Source organism: Callospermophilus lateralis, chromosome 5 (assembly GCF_048772815.1).
Source record: "Callospermophilus lateralis isolate mCalLat2 chromosome 5, mCalLat2.hap1, whole genome shotgun sequence".
NCBI lineage: Eukaryota > Metazoa > Chordata > Mammalia > Rodentia > Sciuridae > Callospermophilus > Callospermophilus lateralis.
Genome location: NC_135309.1, coordinates 165,476,108 through 165,491,437, shown reverse-complemented (window position 1 = coordinate 165,491,437; position 15,330 = coordinate 165,476,108). Strand labels below are relative to the sequence as shown.

The 15,330-nt window shown below is 67.0% G+C and overlaps 5 non-coding genes and 1 pseudogene across 5 annotated transcripts; all 6 read right to left on the bottom strand.

Annotated features, from left to right (window-relative positions):
• LOC143641760 (5S ribosomal RNA) lies at positions 1-94 on the bottom strand (annotated as a pseudogene; the record flags this gene model as incomplete).
• A 2,641-nt stretch (positions 95-2,735) lies between these two features.
• LOC143641765 (5S ribosomal RNA) lies at positions 2,736-2,854 on the bottom strand. The gene has a single exon (XR_013155487.1). It is a non-coding gene; the product is annotated as a 5S ribosomal RNA (ribosomal RNA).
• Positions 2,855-5,479: 2,625 nt separating this feature from the next.
• On the bottom strand, positions 5,480-5,598 carry LOC143641764 (5S ribosomal RNA). Its single transcript, XR_013155486.1, has one exon. It is a non-coding gene; the product is annotated as a 5S ribosomal RNA (ribosomal RNA).
• Positions 5,599-8,243: 2,645 nt separating this feature from the next.
• LOC143641763 (5S ribosomal RNA) lies at positions 8,244-8,362 on the bottom strand. Its single transcript, XR_013155485.1, has one exon. It is a non-coding gene; the product is annotated as a 5S ribosomal RNA (ribosomal RNA).
• A 2,622-nt stretch (positions 8,363-10,984) lies between these two features.
• On the bottom strand, positions 10,985-11,103 carry LOC143641762 (5S ribosomal RNA). Its single transcript, XR_013155484.1, has one exon. It is a non-coding gene; the product is annotated as a 5S ribosomal RNA (ribosomal RNA).
• Positions 11,104-13,747: 2,644 nt separating this feature from the next.
• On the bottom strand, positions 13,748-13,866 carry LOC143641759 (5S ribosomal RNA). Its single transcript, XR_013155482.1, has one exon. It is a non-coding gene; the product is annotated as a 5S ribosomal RNA (ribosomal RNA).
• Positions 13,867-15,330: the final 1,464 nt, after the last annotated feature.

Genomic DNA, 15,330 nt, shown 5'->3' with positions numbered 1-15,330 from the left:
GCGGTCTCCCATCCAAGTACTAACCAGGCCCGACCCTGCTTAGCTTCCGAGATCAGACGAGATCGGGCGCGTTCAGGGTGGTATGGCCGTAGACGGCGGAGGCTGCCCCGGAACGCCTCAAGAGCCTGCGCCGGCTTCCACCCTTCAGCCCAGGGGCAGGGGAGGGCAGGGGAGGGCAGGGCAGCGGTGGAGGGGGCCAACACAGCGGGTGTTCCCAGGGGGCCTCCCTCGCCCCGCCCCAGCACTGCCCAGCGCTCCTCAACTCAACTCCAGGCTGGCTTTCTCGCTCCGACCTGACTCGGTCCCCGCGGCGGCGCGGGGGTCCTGGGAGACTGGCCGGCTCTCCCTCTCGGGTCCTCGGCCGGGCCGGATCGGGTCGGGGTGGAGTGGGCTAGGCGGGGCTGACAGGGGCTGAGTCCCGCCTCCACCTCTGCCCCTGGGCACCTGGCTCCACCTACCGGGAGCCCCGCCCCGGCCTGGCCTGGCCTCTGCCCCTCCTCGCCGAGCCCCAAGACCCCCGACCCCCGGGCACCCGGCACCCGCACCGCCACCCCACCCAGCCCTTCGCCTGGCCGAGAATCCCCAGAGAATCCCCAGCTGCCGCCGCCCGCGCTACCCTAGCCTAGCCTAGCCGAGCAGAGCCGAGCCGGGCGCCCAGAGAGCCAGGGGCGAAGACGGGAGCAGACACCCCGGCCCCCCGCGCCCCCCACCGGACACCCCAGAGACCCTGACAGAGGCCCAGCGCCCCAGCTGGAAATGCAGTGGGACTGGGCAATGGCGAGCGGCCGGCCACACACAACACCTGTGCGGGGAGCCAACCTCAGGGAGGGCCCGAGGAGGAACACACGCAGGGACCCACAGACAACCGGGCAGCGGGTGGCGAGCCGGCTGTGGCCCGCTGGTTCCCAGTCAGTCAGTCAGTCAGTCAGTCAGTCAGTCACAGGGCCAGGCTCAGAAGTGCGCCGCTGGGGCGCGGGCCTCGCCCTGAGTTCCCCATCCACTCTGCTTTGTCCACTCTGCACAGCAGCGCTTGGCCGCCCCGCACCCCCACCGCCACCCCCACCCTACCCTACCTCACCCCCACCCCACCACACTCTACCCCACCCCCGAGTGACTCCCTTCGGACTGAGTGCCAAGGTCGGAGGGCTCTGCGCCTTGTTTGTACACCTCAAGGACCAGGACCTGTACAGCACCGCCCTGAGGAAGGGCACAGACCCCTCCGTCCATTTGTCCATGGGCTGTGCTCCCGGAAAGGACCGCCTGTGAAAGTAGCGTTCCGAGTCAAACCCCGTCAGAGCCCAGTCGACGGCCTCACCAGACCGGAAGCCCCCTCACCCGCAAGCCTTGCGGGGGGCGGGGGGGAGCAGCGGTTGCGGGGGGTCGCGCGCCCACCGGGCCTTCAGGCCCTGCCTCGCGGCCAGGCGTCTCCAGGTGGAGGGTTCGCCGCGAACAAAGGGGCCTCTGCCTCCCTGTCCCCACCGCCCGGCCTTGGCCTTCAGCTCCCCTCGGCACGTGGGCTCCCCTCGGCACGTGGTCCTCCCCGGCAACCTCCTGGCCCCGAACCACTTGCCTGCTCCGAAGGCTGCTTCCTCCTCTTCTCGGAGCACCTGCCCTCCTTTGACATCTGCTCTCTTGCTTGGCTCCCAGCGCAGCCTCCTAAGACCCTGTGGCCTCCTGGGCCTTCTCTCAGCCTCTGCCCTGCACACACCCTGAAGACGTGCACTCACTTCAAGGGGGATGTGGGAATCCACTCTTACATCCACGGGAAGTTAGATGGGAGATGAGAGACCTGTGACCGCCCAGTCTCGAGCGCCATGGACTGGGTGACTTGCAGCCCAGAGTGAGGTGGCTGGGTGGGAGGGGGGAAGAGAGGAGTGAGTGTGTGTCTGTGTGTGTGTGTTTGTGAGAGAGAGAGAGAGAGAGAGAGCGAGAGAGACAGGGTGACAGACAGAAGGGCCAAGGAAAGAGACACACTGAGTGGGAGATGGAGACAGGAGGCCTCCTCACAGGCCAGTAGAGTCACAAAGGTGAAGGAGAGATGGATGAGCAGAGAGATAGACAGAAAGACATCTGCTTCCAGAGTGTGTGTGTGTGTGTGTTGTGTGAGAGAGAGAGAGAGAGAGAGAGAGAGAGAGACAGAGAGAGAGAAGAGAGAGAGAAAGAGAGAGAGATGGGTGAAGAGACAGACTCAGGGCTGGGACCCTCAGGAGGAAGGCGTGGGAAGGGAGGCAGAGTTGCCAAGGGACGGACCTAGGGAGAGACGCTGGATGGACTCTCTCACTCCCAGGACCTGGGGTGGCCACGCTCTGCTGGTGTGGCAAGAACGGGTGGGGAGCGGCCCCTGCGGGTGGGCCCTGTGTTCTGGGGAAAAGCAGGTGTGCGCCTCCCCACCCCCCATCCGGGAGTGTGAGTGGTGGGGGGGGGTGGGGGTCGGTCAGGGTGCACAGGACTGGTCGAGGCCTGGACCAGGCTCGGCTCCGCCGGGTCGCCTGGAGTGTCCTAGCGTCCCTGGAGAGAGCCAGGCCAGTGTGGCTCACTGCAGGCGCTGGGCGCTGGGCCCGGAGGCGAGGCGGGAGGCGGGAGGCGGGAGGCCATCCGCAGGGCCTGAAGGGACACCGGGAGCCCAGGGCTGCCCCTGCGCCCTACCCCCGCGGGCCCGGGGTCACGGCCTGAGGCGGTCACGGACACTGTTTCCGGGCCACGCAAGAAAAGTGCGTGTGGGAAGGGGGCGCAAAAGCCTACAGCACCCGGTATTCCCAGGCGGTCTCCCATCCAAGTACTAACCAGGCCCGACCCTGCTTAGCTTCCGAGATCAGACGAGATCGGGCGCGTTCAGGGTGGTATGGCCGTAGACGGCGGAGGCTGCCCCGGAACGCCTCAAGAGCCTGCGCCGGCTTCCACCCTTCAGCCCAGGGGCAGGGGAGGGCAGGGGAGGGCAGGGCAGCGGTGGAGGGGCCAACACAGCGGGTGTTCCCAGGGGGCCTCCCTCGCCCCGCCCCAGCACTGCCCAGCGCTCCTCAACTCAACTCCAGGCTGGCTTTCTCGCTCCGACCTGACTCGGTCCCCGCGGCGGCGCGGGGGTCCTGGGAGACTGGCCGGCTCTCCCTCTCGGGTCCTCGGCCGGGCCGGATCGGGTCGGGGTGGAGTGGGCTAGGCGGGGCTGACAGGGGCTGAGTCCCGCCTCCACCTCTGCCCCTGGGCACCTGCTCCACCTACCGGGAGCCCCGCCCCGGCCTGGCCTGGCCTCTGCCCCTCCTCGCCGAGCCCCACGACCCCCGACCCCCGGGCACCCGGCACCCGCACCGCCACCCACCCAGCCCTTCGCCTGGCCGAGAATCCCCAGAGAATCCCCAGCTGCCGCCGCCCGCGCTACCCTAGCCTAGCCTAGCCGAGCAGAGCCGAGCCGGGCGCCCAGAGAGCCAGGGGCGAAGACGGGAGCAGACACCCCGGCCCCCCGCGCCCCCACCGGACACCCCAGAGACCCTGACAGAGGCCCAGCGCCCCAGCTGGAAATGCAGTGGGACTGGGCAATGGCGAGCGGCCGGCCACACACAACACCTGTGCGGGGAGCCAACCTCAGGGAGGGCCCGAGGAGGAACACACGCAGGGACCCACAGACAACCGGGCAGCGGGTGGCGAGCCGGCTGTGGCCCGCTGGTTCCCAGTCAGTCAGTCAGTCAGTCAGTCAGTCACAGGGCCAGGCTCAGAAGTGCGCCGCTGGGGCGCGGGCCTCGCCCTGAGTTCCCCATCCACTCTGCTTTGTCCACTCTGCACAGCAGCGCTTGGCCGCCCCGCACCCCCACCGCCACCCCCACCCTACCCTACCTCACCCCCACCCCACCACACTCTACCCCACCCCCGAGTGACTCCCTTCGGACTGAGTGCCAAGGTCGGAGGGCTCTGCGCCTTGTTGTACACCTCAAGGACCAGGACCTGTACAGCACCGCCCTGAGGAAGGGCACAGACCCCTCCGTCCATTTGTCCATGGGCTGTGCTCCCGGAAAGGACCGCCTGTGAAAGTAGCGTTCCGAGTCAAACCCCGTCAGAGCCCAGTCGACGGCCTCACCAGACCGGAAGCCCCCTCACCCGCAAGCCTTGCGGGGGGCGGGGGGGAGCAGCGGTTGCGGGGGGTCGCGCGCCCACCGGGCCTTCAGGCCCTGCCTCGCGGCCAGGCGTCTCCAGGTGGAGGGTTCGCCGCGAACAAAGGGGCCTCTGCCTCCCTGTCCCCACCGCCCGGCCTTGGCCTTCAGCTCCCCTCGGCACGTGGTCCTCCCGGCAACCTCCTGGCCCCGAACCACTTGCCTGCTCCGAAGGCTGCTTCCTCCTCTTCTCGGAGCACCTGCCCTCCTTTGACATCTGCTCTCTTGCTTGGCTCCCAGCGCAGCCTCCTAAGACCCTGTGGCCTCCTGGGCCTTCTCTCAGCCTCTGCCCTGCACACACCCTGAAGACGTGCACTCACTTCAAGGGGGATGTGGGAATCCACCTCTTACATCCACGGGAAGTTAGATGGAGATGAGAGAACCTGTGACCGCCCAGTCTCGAGGCTGCCATGGACTGGGTGACTTGCAGCCCAGAGTGAGGTGGCTGGGGTGGGAGGGGGGAAGAGAGGAGTGAGTGTGTGTCTGTGTGTGTGTGTTTGTGAGAGAGAGAGAGAGAGAGAGAGAGAGCGAGAGAGACAGGGTGACAGACAGAAGGGCCAAGGAAAGAGACACACTGAGTGGGAGATGGAGACAGGAGGCCTCCTCACAGGCCAGTAGAGTCACAAAGGTGAAGGAGAGATGGATGAGCAGAGAGATAGACAGAAAGACATCTGCTTCCAGAGTGTGTGTGTGTGTGTGTGTGTGTGTGAGAGAGAGAGAGAGAGAGAGAGAGAGAGAGAGAGAGACAGAGATAGAGAGAGAGAGAGAGAAAGAGAGAGAGATGGGTGAAGAGACAGACTCAGGGCTGGGACCCTCAGGAGGAAGGCGTTGGGAAGGGAGGCAGAGTTGCCAAGGGACGGACCTAGGGAGAGACGCTGGATGGACTCTCTCACTCCCAGGACCTGGGTGGCCACGCTCTGCTGGTGTGGCAAGAACGGGTGGGGAGCGGCCCCTGCGGGTGGGCCCTGTGTTCTGGGGAAAAGCAGGTGTGCGCCTCCCCACCCCCCATCCGGGAGTGTGAGTGGTGGGGGGGGTGGGGGTCGGTCAGGGTGCACAGGACTGGTCGAGGCCTGGACCAGGCTCGGCTCCGCGCCTGGAGTGTCCTAGCGTCCCTGGAGAGAGCCAGGCCAGTGTGGCTCACTGCAGGCGCTGGGCGCTGGGCGCCGGAGGCGAGGCGGGAGGCGGGAGGCGGGAGGCCAGCCGCAGGCCTGAAGGGACACCGGGAGCCCAGGGCTGCCCCTGCGCCCTACCCCCGCGGGCCCGGGGGTCACGGCCTGAGGCGGTCACGGACACTGTTTCCGGGCCACGCAAGAAAAGTGCGTGTGGGAAGGGGGCGCAAAAGCCTACAGCACCCGGTATTCCCAGGCGGTCTCCCATCCAAGTACTAACCAGGCCCGACCCTGCTTAGCTTCCGAGATCAGACGAGATCGGGCGCGTTCAGGGTGGTATGGCCGTAGACGGCGGAGGCTGCCCCGGAACGCCTCAAGAGCCTGCGCCGGCTTCCACCCTTCAGCCCAGGGGCAGGGGAGGGCAGGGGAGGGCAGGGCAGCGGTGGAGGGGGCCAACACAGCGGGTGTTCCCAGGGGGCCTCCCTCGCCCCGCCCCAGCACTGCCCAGCGCTCCTCAACTCAACTCCAGGCTGGCTTTCTCGCTCCGACCTGACTCGGTCCATGCGGCGGCGCGGGGGTCCTGGGAGACTGGCCGGCTCTCCCTCTCGGGTCCTCGGCCTGGCCGGATCGGGTCGGGGTGGAGTGGGCTAGGCGGGGCTGACAGGGGCTGAGTCCCGCCTCCACCTCTGCCCCTGGGCACCTGGCTCCACCTACCGGGAGCCCCGCCCCGGCCTGGCCTGGCCTCTGCCCCTCCTCGCCGAGCCCCAAGACCCCCGACCCCCGGGCACCCGGCACCCGCACCGCCACCCCACCCAGCCCTTCGCCTGGCCGAGAATCCCCAGAGAATCCCCAGCTGCCGCCGCCCGCGCTACCCTAGCCTAGCCTAGCCGAGCAGAGCCGAGCCGGGCGCCCAGAGAGCCAGGGGCGAAGACGGGAGCAGACACCCCGGCCCCCCGCGCCCCCCACCGGACACCCCAGAGACCCTGACAGAGGCCCAGCGCCCCAGCTGGAAATGCAGTGGGACTGGGCAATGGCGAGCGGCCGGCCACACACAACACCTGTGCGGGGAGCCACCCTCAGGGAGGGCCCGAGGAGGAACACACGCAGGGACCCACAGACAACCGGGCAGCGGGTGGCGAGCCGGCTGTGGCCCGCTGGTTCCCAGTCAGTCAGTCAGTCAGTCAGTCAGTCAGTCAGTCACAGGGCCAGGCTCAGAAGTGCGCCGCTGGGGCGCGGGCCTCGCCCTGAGTTCCCCATCCACTCTGCTTTGTCCACTCTGCACAGCAGCGCTTGGCCGCCCCGCAACCCCACCGCCACCCCCACCCTACCCTACCTCACCCCCACCCCACCACACTCTACCCCACCCCCGAGTGACTCCCTTCGGACTGAGTGCCAAGGTCGGAGGGCTCTGCGCCTTGTTTGTACACCTCAAGGACCAGGACCTGTACAGCACCGCCCTGAGGAAGGGCACAGACCCCTCCGTCCATTTGTCCATGGGCTGTGCTCCCGGAAAGGACCGCCTGTGAAAGTAGCGTTCCGAGTCAAACCCCGTCAGAGCCCAGTCGACGGCCTCACCAGACCGGAAGCCCCCTCACCCGCAAGCCTTGCGGGGGGCGGGGGGGAGCAGCGGTTGCGGGGGGGTCGCGCGCCCACCGGGCCTTCAGGCCCTGCCTCGCGGCCAGGCGTCTCCAGGTGGAGGGTTCGCCGCGAACAAAGGGGCCTCTGCCTCCCTGTCCCCACCGCCCGGCCTTGGCCTTCAGCTCCCCTCGGCACGTGGTCCTCCCCGGCAACCTCCTGGCCCCGAACCACTTGCCTGCTCCGAAGGCTGCTTCCTCCTCTTCTCGGAGCACCTGCCCTCCTTTGACATCTGCTCTCTTGCTTGGCTCCCAGCGCAGCCTCCTAAGACCCTGTGGCCTCCTGGGCCTTCTCTCAGCCTCTGCCCTGCACACACCCTGAAGACGTGCACTCACTTCAAGGGGGATGTGGGAATCCACTCTTACATCCACGGGAAGTTAGATGGGAGATGAGAGAACCTGTGACCGCCCAGTCTCGAGGCTGCCATGGACTGGGTGACTTGCAGCCCAGAGTGAGGTGGCTGGGGTGGGAGGGGGGAAGAGAGGAGTGAGTGTGTGTCTGTGTGTGTGTGTTTGTGAGAGAGAGAGAGAGAGAGAGAGAGAGAGCGAGAGAGACAGGGTGACAGACAGAAGGGCCAAGGAAAGAGACACACTGAGTGGGAGATGGAGACAGGAGGCCTCCTCACAGGCCAGTAGAGTCACAAAGGTGAAGGAGAGATGGATGAGCAGAGAGATAGACAGAAAGACATCTGCTTCCAGAGTGTGTGTGTGTGTGTGTGTGTGTGTGTGAGAGAGAGAGAGAGAGAGAGAGAGAGAGAGACAGAGATAGAGAGAGAGAGAGAGAAAGAGAGAGAGATGGGTGAAGAGACAGACTCAGGGCTGGGACCCTCAGGAGGAAGGCGTTGGGAAGGGAGGCAGAGTTGCCAAGGGACGGACCTAGGGAGAGACGCTGGATGGACTCTCTCACTCCCAGGACCTGGGTGGCCACGCTCTGCTGGTGTGGCAAGAACGGGTGGGGAGCGGCCCCTGCGGGTGGGCCCTGTGTTCTGGGGAAAAGCAGGTGTGCGCCTCCCCACCCCCCATCCGGGAGTGTGAGTGGTGGGGGGGGGTGGGGGTCGGTCAGGGTGCACAGGACTGGTCGAGGCCTGGACCAGGCTCGGCTCCGCCGGGTCGCCTGGAGTGTCCTAGCGTCCCTGGAGAGAGCCAGGCCAGTGTGGCTCACTGCAGGCGCTGGGCGCTGGGCGCCGGAGGCGAGGCGGGAGGCGGGAGGCGGGAGGCCAGCCGCAGGCCTGAAGGGACACCGGGAGCCCAGGGCTACCCCTGCGCCCTACCCCCGCGGGCCCGGGGGTCACGGCCTGAGGCGGTCACGGACACTGTTTCCGGGCCACGCAAGAAAAGTGCGTGTGGGAAGGGGGCGCAAAAGCCTACAGCACCCGGTATTCCCAGGCGGTCTCCCATCCAAGTACTAACCAGGCCCGACCCTGCTTAGCTTCCGAGATCAGACGAGATCGGGCGCGTTCAGGGTGGTATGGCCGTAGACGGCGGAGGCTGCCCCGGAACGCCTCAAGAGCCTGCGCCGGCTTCCACCCTTCAGCCCAGGGGCAGGGGAGGGCAGGGGAGGGCAGGGCAGCGGTGGAGGGGGCCAACACAGCGGGTGTTCCCAGGGGGCCTCCCTCGCCCCGCCCCAGCACTGCCCAGCGCTCCTCAACTCAACTCCAGGCTGGCTTTCTCGCTCCGACCTGACTCGGTCCCCGCGGCGGCGCGGGGGTCCTGGGAGACTGGCCGGCTCTCCCTCTCGGGTCCTCGGCCGGGCCGGATCGGGTCGGGGTGGAGTGGGCTAGGCGGGGCTGACAGGGGCTGAGTCCCGCCTCCACCTCTGCCCCTGGGCACCTGGCTCCACCTACCGGGAGCCCCGCCCCGGCCTGGCCTGGCCTCTGCCCCTCCTCGCCGAGCCCCAAGACCCCCGACCCCCGGGCACCCGGCACCCGCACCGCCACCCCACCCAGCCCTTCGCCTGGCCGAGAATCCCCAGAGAATCCCCAGCTGCCGCCGCCCGCGCTACCCTAGCCTAGCCTAGCCGAGCAGAGCCGAGCCGGGCGCCCAGAGAGCCAGGGGCGAAGACGGGAGCAGACACCCCGGCCCCCCGCGCCCCCCACCGGACACCCCAGAGACCCTGACAGAGGCCCAGCGCCCCAGCTGGAAATGCAGTGGGACTGGGCAATGGCGAGCGGCCGGCCACACACAACACCTGTGCGGGGAGCCAACCTCAGGGAGGGCCCGAGGAGGAACACACGCAGGGACCCACAGACAACCGGGCAGCGGGTGGCGAGCCGGCTGTGGCCCGCTGGTTCCCAGTCAGTCAGTCAGTCAGTCAGTCACAGGGCCAGGCTCAGAAGTGCGCCGCTGGGGCGCGGGCCTCGCCCTGAGTTCCCCATCCACTCTGCTTTGTCCACTCTGCACAGCAGCGCTTGGCCGCCCCGCACCCCCACCGCCACCCCCACCCTACCCTACCTCACCCCCACCCCACCACACTCTACCCCACCCCCGAGTGACTCCCTTCGGACTGAGTGCCAAGGTCGGAGGGCTCTACGCCTTGTTTGTACACCTCAAGGACCAGGACCTGTACAGCACCGCCCTGAGGAAGGGCACAGACCCCTCCGTCCATTTGTCCATGGGCTGTGCTCCCGGAAAGGACCGCCTGTGAAAGTAGCGTTCCGAGTCAAACCCCGTCAGAGCCCAGTCGACGGCCTCACCAGACCGGAAGCCCCCTCACCCGCAAGCCTTGCGGGGGGCGGGGGGGAGCAGCGGTTGCGGGGGGTCGCGCGCCCACCGGGCCTTCAGGCCCTGCCTCGCGGCCAGGCGTCTCCAGGTGGAGGGTTCGCCGCGAACAAAGGGGCCTCTGCCTCCCTGTCCCCACCGCCCGGCCTTGGCCTTCAGCTCCCCTCGGCACGTGGTCCTCCCCGGCAACCTCCTGGCCCCGAACCACTTGCCTGCTCCGAAGGCTGCTTCCTCCTCTTCTCGGAGCACCTGCCCTCCTTTGACATCTGCTCTCTTGCTTGGCTCCCAGCGCAGCCTCCTAAGACCCTGTGGCCTCCTGGGCCTTCTCTCAGCCTCTGCCCTGCACACACCCTGAAGACGTGCACTCACTTCAAGGGGGATGTGGGAATCCACTCTTACATCCACGGGAAGTTAGATGGGAGATGAGAGAACCTGTGACCGCCCAGTCTCGAGGCTGCCATGGACTGGGTGACTTGCAGCCCAGAGTGAGGTGGCTGGGGTGGGAGGGGGGAAGAGAGGAGTGAGTGTGTGTCTGTGTGTGTGTGTTTGTGAGAGAGAGAGAGAGAGAGAGAGCGAGAGAGACAGGGTGACAGACAGAAGGGCCAAGGAAAGAGACACACTGAGTGGGAGATGGAGACAGGAGGCCTCCTCACAGGCCAGTAGAGTCACAAAGGTGAAGGAGAGATGGATGAGCAGAGAGATAGACAGAAAGACATCTGCTTCCAGAGTGTGTGTGTGTGTGTGTGTGTGTGAGAGAGAGAGAGAGAGAGAGAGAGAGAGAGACAGAGATAGAGAGAGAGAGAGAGAAAGAGAGAGAGATGGGTGAAGAGACAGACTCAGGGCTGGGACCCTCAGGAGGAAGGCGTTGGGAAGGGAGGCAGAGTTGCCAAGGGACGGACCTAGGGAGAGACGCTGGATGGACTCTCTCACTCCCAGGACCTGGGTGGCCACGCTCTGCTGGTGTGGCAAGAACGGGTGGGGAGCGGCCCCTGCGGGTGGGCCCTGTGTTCTGGGGAAAAGCAGGTGTGCGCCTCCCCACCCCCCATCCGGGAGTGTGAGTGGTGGGGGGGGGTGGGGGTCGGTCAGGGTGCACAGGACTGGTCGAGGCCTGGACCAGGCTCGGCTCCGCCGGGTCGCCTGGAGTGTCCTAGCGTCCCTGGAGAGAGCCAGGCCAGTGTGGCTCACTGCAGGCGCTGGGCGCTGGGCGCCGGAGGCGAGGCGGGAGGCGGGAGGCGGGAGGCCATCCGCAGGCCTGAAGGGACACCGGGAGCCCAGGGCTGCCCCTGCGCCCTACCCCCGCGGGCCCGGGGGTCACGGCCTGAGGCGGTCACGGACACTGTTTCCGGGCCACGCAAGAAAAGTGCGTGTGGGAAGGGGGCGCAAAAGCCTACAGCACCCGGTATTCCCAGGCGGTCTCCCATCCAAGTACTAACCAGGCCCGACCCTGCTTAGCTTCCGAGATCAGACGAGATCGGGCGCGTTCAGGGTGGTATGGCCGTAGACGGCGGAGGCTGCCCCGGAACGCCTCAAGAGCCTGCGCCGGCTTCCACCCTTCAGCCCAGGGGCAGGGGAGGGCAGGGGAGGGCAGGGCAGCGGTGGAGGGGGCCAACACAGCGGGTGTTCCCAGGGGGCCTCCCTCGCCCCGCCCCAGCACTGCCCAGCGCTCCTCAACTCAACTCCAGGCTGGCTTTCTCGCTCCGACCTGACTCGGTCCCCGCGGCGGCGCGGGGGTCCTGGGAGACTGGCCGGCTCTCCCTCTCGGGTCCTCGGCCGGGCCGGATCGGGTCGGGGTGGAGTGGGCTAGGCGGGGCTGACAGGGGCTGAGTCCCGCCTCCACCTCTGCCCCTGGGCACCTGGCTCCACCTACCGGGAGCCCCGCCCCGGCCTGGCCTGGCCTCTGCCCCTCCTCGCCGAGCCCCACGACCCCCGACCCCCGGGCACCCGGCACCCGCACCGCCACCCCACCCAGCCCTTCGCCTGGCCGAGAATCCCCAGAGAATCCCCAGCTGCCGCCGCCCGCGCTACCCTAGCCTAGCCTAGCCGAGCAGAGCCGAGCCGGGCGCCCAGAGAGCCAGGGGCGAAGACGGGAGCAGACACCCCGGCCCCCCGCGCCCCCCACCGGACACCCCAGAGACCCTGACAGAGGCCCAGCGCCCCAGCTGGAAATGCAGTGGGACTGGGCAATGGCGAGCGGCCGGCCACACACAACACCTGTGCGGGGAGCCAACCTCAGGGAGGGCCCGAGGAGGAACACACGCAGGGACCCACAGACAACCGGGCAGCGGGTGGCGAGCCGGCTGTGGCCCGCTGGTTCCCAGTCAGTCAGTCAGTCAGTCAGTCAGTCACAGGGCCAGGCTCAGAAGTGCGCCGCTGGGGCGCGGGCCTCGCCCTGAGTTCCCCATCCACTCTGCTTTGTCCACTCTGCACAGCAGCGCTTGGCCGCCCCGCACCCCCACCGCCACCCCCACCCTACCCTACCTCACCCCCACCCCACCACACTCTACCCCACCCCCGAGTGACTCCCTTCGGACTGAGTGCCAAGGTCGGAGGGCTCTGCGCCTTGTTTGTACACCTCAAGGACCAGGACCTGTACAGCACCGCCCTGAGGAAGGGCACAGACCCCTCCGTCCATTTGTCCATGGGCTGTGCTCCCGGAAAGGACCGCCTGTGAAAGTAGCGTTCCGAGTCAAACCCCGTCAGAGCCCAGTCGACGGCCTCACCAGACCGGAAGCCCCCTCACCCGCAAGCCTTGCGGGGGGCGGGGGGGAGCAGCGGTTGCGGGGGGTCGCGCGCCCACCGGGCCTTCAGGCCCTGCCTCGCGGCCAGGCGTCTCCAGGTGGAGGGTTCGCCGCGAACAAAGGGGCCTCTGCCTCCCTGTCCCCACCGCCCGGCCTTGGCCTTCAGCTCCCCTCGGCACGTGGTCCTCCCCGGCAACCTCCTGGCCCCGAACCACTTGCCTGCTCCGAAGGCTGCTTCCTCCTCTTCTCGGAGCACCTGCCCTCCTTTGACATCTGCTCTCTTGCTTGGCTCCCAGCGCAGCCTCCTAAGACCCTGTGGCCTCCTGGGCCTTCTCTCAGCCTCTGCCCTGCACACACCCTGAAGACGTGCACTCACTTCAAGGGGGATGTGGGAATCCACTCTTACATCCACGGGAAGTTAGATGGGAGATGAGAGAACCTGTGACCGCCCAGTCTCGAGGCTGCCATGGACTGGGTGACTTGCAGCCCAGAGTGAGGTGGCTGGGGTGGGAGGGGGGAAGAGAGGAGTGAGTGTGTGTCTGTGTGTGTGTGTTTGTGAGAGAGAGAGAGAGAGAGAGAGAGAGAGCGAGAGAGACAGGGTGACAGACAGAAGGGCCAAGGAAAGAGACACACTGAGTGGGAGATGGAGACAGGAGGCCTCCTCACAGGCCAGTAGAGTCACAAAGGTGAAGGAGAGATGGATGAGCAGAGAGATAGACAGAAAGACATCTGCTTCCAGAGTGTGTGTGTGTGTGTGTGTGTGTGTGAGAGAGAGAGAGAGAGAGAGAGAGAGAGAGAGAGAGAGAGACAGAGATAGAGAGAGAGAGAGAGAAAGAGAGAGAGATGGGTGAAGAGACAGACTCAGGGCTGGGACCCTCAGGAGGAAGGCGTTGGGAAGGGAGGCAGAGTTGCCAAGGGACGGACCTAGGGAGAGACGCTGGATGGACTCTCTCACTCCCAGGACCTGGGTGGCCACGCTCTGCTGGTGTGGCAAGAACGGGTGGGGAGCGGCCCCTGCGGGTGGGCCCTGTGTTCTGGGGAAAAGCAGGTGTGCGCCTCCCCACCCCCCATCCGGGAGTGTGAGTGGTGGGGGGGGGTGGGGGTCGGTCAGGGTGCACAGGACTGGTCGAGGCCTGGACCAGGCTCGGCTCCGCCGGGTCGCCTGGAGTGTCCTAGCGTCCCTGGAGAGAGCCAGGCCAGTGTGGCTCACTGCAGGCGCTGGGCGCTGGGCGCCGGAGGCGAGGCGGGAGGCGGGAGGCGGGAGGCCAGCCGCAGGCCTGAAGGGACACCGGGAGCCCAGGGCTGCCCCTGCGCCCTACCCCCGCGGGCCCGGGGGTCACGGCCTGAGGCGGTCACGGACACTGTTTCCGGGCCACGCAAGAAAAGTGCGTGTGGGAAGGGGGCGCAAAAGCCTACAGCACCCGGTATTCCCAGGCGGTCTCCCATCCAAGTACTAACCAGGCCCGACCCTGCTTAGCTTCCGAGATCAGACGAGATCGGGCGCGTTCAGGGTGGTATGGCCGTAGACGGCGGAGGCTGCCCCGGAACGCCTCAAGAGCCTGCGCCGGCTTCCACCCTTCAGACCAGGGGCAGGGGAGGGCAGGGGAGGGCAGGGCAGCGGTGGAGGGGGCCAACACAGCGGGTGTTCCCAGGGGGCCTCCCTCGCCCCGCCCCAGCACTGCCCAGCGCTCCTCAACTCAACTCCAGGCTGGCTTTCTCGCTCCGACCTGACTCGGTCCATGCGGCGGCGCGGGGGTCCTGGGAGACTGGCCGGCTCTCCCTCTCGGGTCCTCGGCCGGGCCGGATCGGGTCGGGGTGGAGTGGGCTAGGCGGGGCTGACAGGGGCTGAGTCCCGCCTCCACCTCTGCCCCTGGGCACCTGGCTCCACCTACCGGGAGCCCCGCCCCGGCCTGGCCTGGCCTCTGCCCCTCCTCGCCGAGCCCCAAGACCCCCGACCCCCGGGCACCCGGCACCCGCACCGCCACCCCACCCAGCCCTTCGCCTGGCCGAGAATCCCCAGAGAATCCCCAGCTGCCGCCGCCCGCGCTACCCTAGCCTAGCCTAGCCGAGCAGAGCCGAGCCGGGCGCCCAGAGAGCCAGGGGCGAAGACGGGAGCAGACACCCCGGCCCCCCGCGCCCCCCACCGGACACCCCAGAGACCCTGACAGAGGCCCAGCGCCCCAGCTGGAAATGCAGTGGGACTGGGCAATGGCGAGCGGCCGGCCACACACAACACCTGTCCGGGGAGCCACCCTCAGGGAGGGCCCGAGGAGGAACACACGCAGGGACCCACAGACAACCGGGCAGCGGGTGGCGAGCCGGCTGTGGCCCGCTGGTTCCCAGTCAGTCAGTCAGTCATTCAGTCAGTCAGTCAGTCACAGGGCCAGGCTCAGAAGTGCGCCGCTGGGGCGCGGGCCTCGCCCTGAGTTCCCCATCCACTCTGCTTTGTCCACTCTGCACAGCAGCGCTTGGCCGCCCCGCACCCCCACCGCCACCCCCACCCTACCCTACCTCACCCCCACCCCACCACACTCTACCCCACCCCCGAGTGACTCCCTTCGGACTGAGTGCCAAGGTCGGAGGGCTCTGCGCCTTGTTTGTACACCTCAAGGACCAGGACCTGTACAGCACCGCCCTGAGGAAGGGCACAGACCCCTCCGTCCATTTGTCCATGGGCTGTGCTCCCGGAAAGGACCGCCTGTGAAAGTAGCGTTCCGAGTCAAACCCCGTCATGCTTCTCTCTTTCCAATGACAGAGTATAGAGTTAATGTGGGTAGAAAACAACAATATTTTTCATTTCCTCTTACTATGATACATGATGATGGTGATCTTGCAGCTCCTCCTGGTTGTTTTGTGGATCCACCACATTTGTTTCCTATAACTAGACAACAAAACCTTCAAAATCCCCCAATGATTGATGTTCACTATACTGCAGTGGAATACAAGTTTATAAAGGATTTAAAAGCTACAGCCTTTCAATATGGCCCTCAGT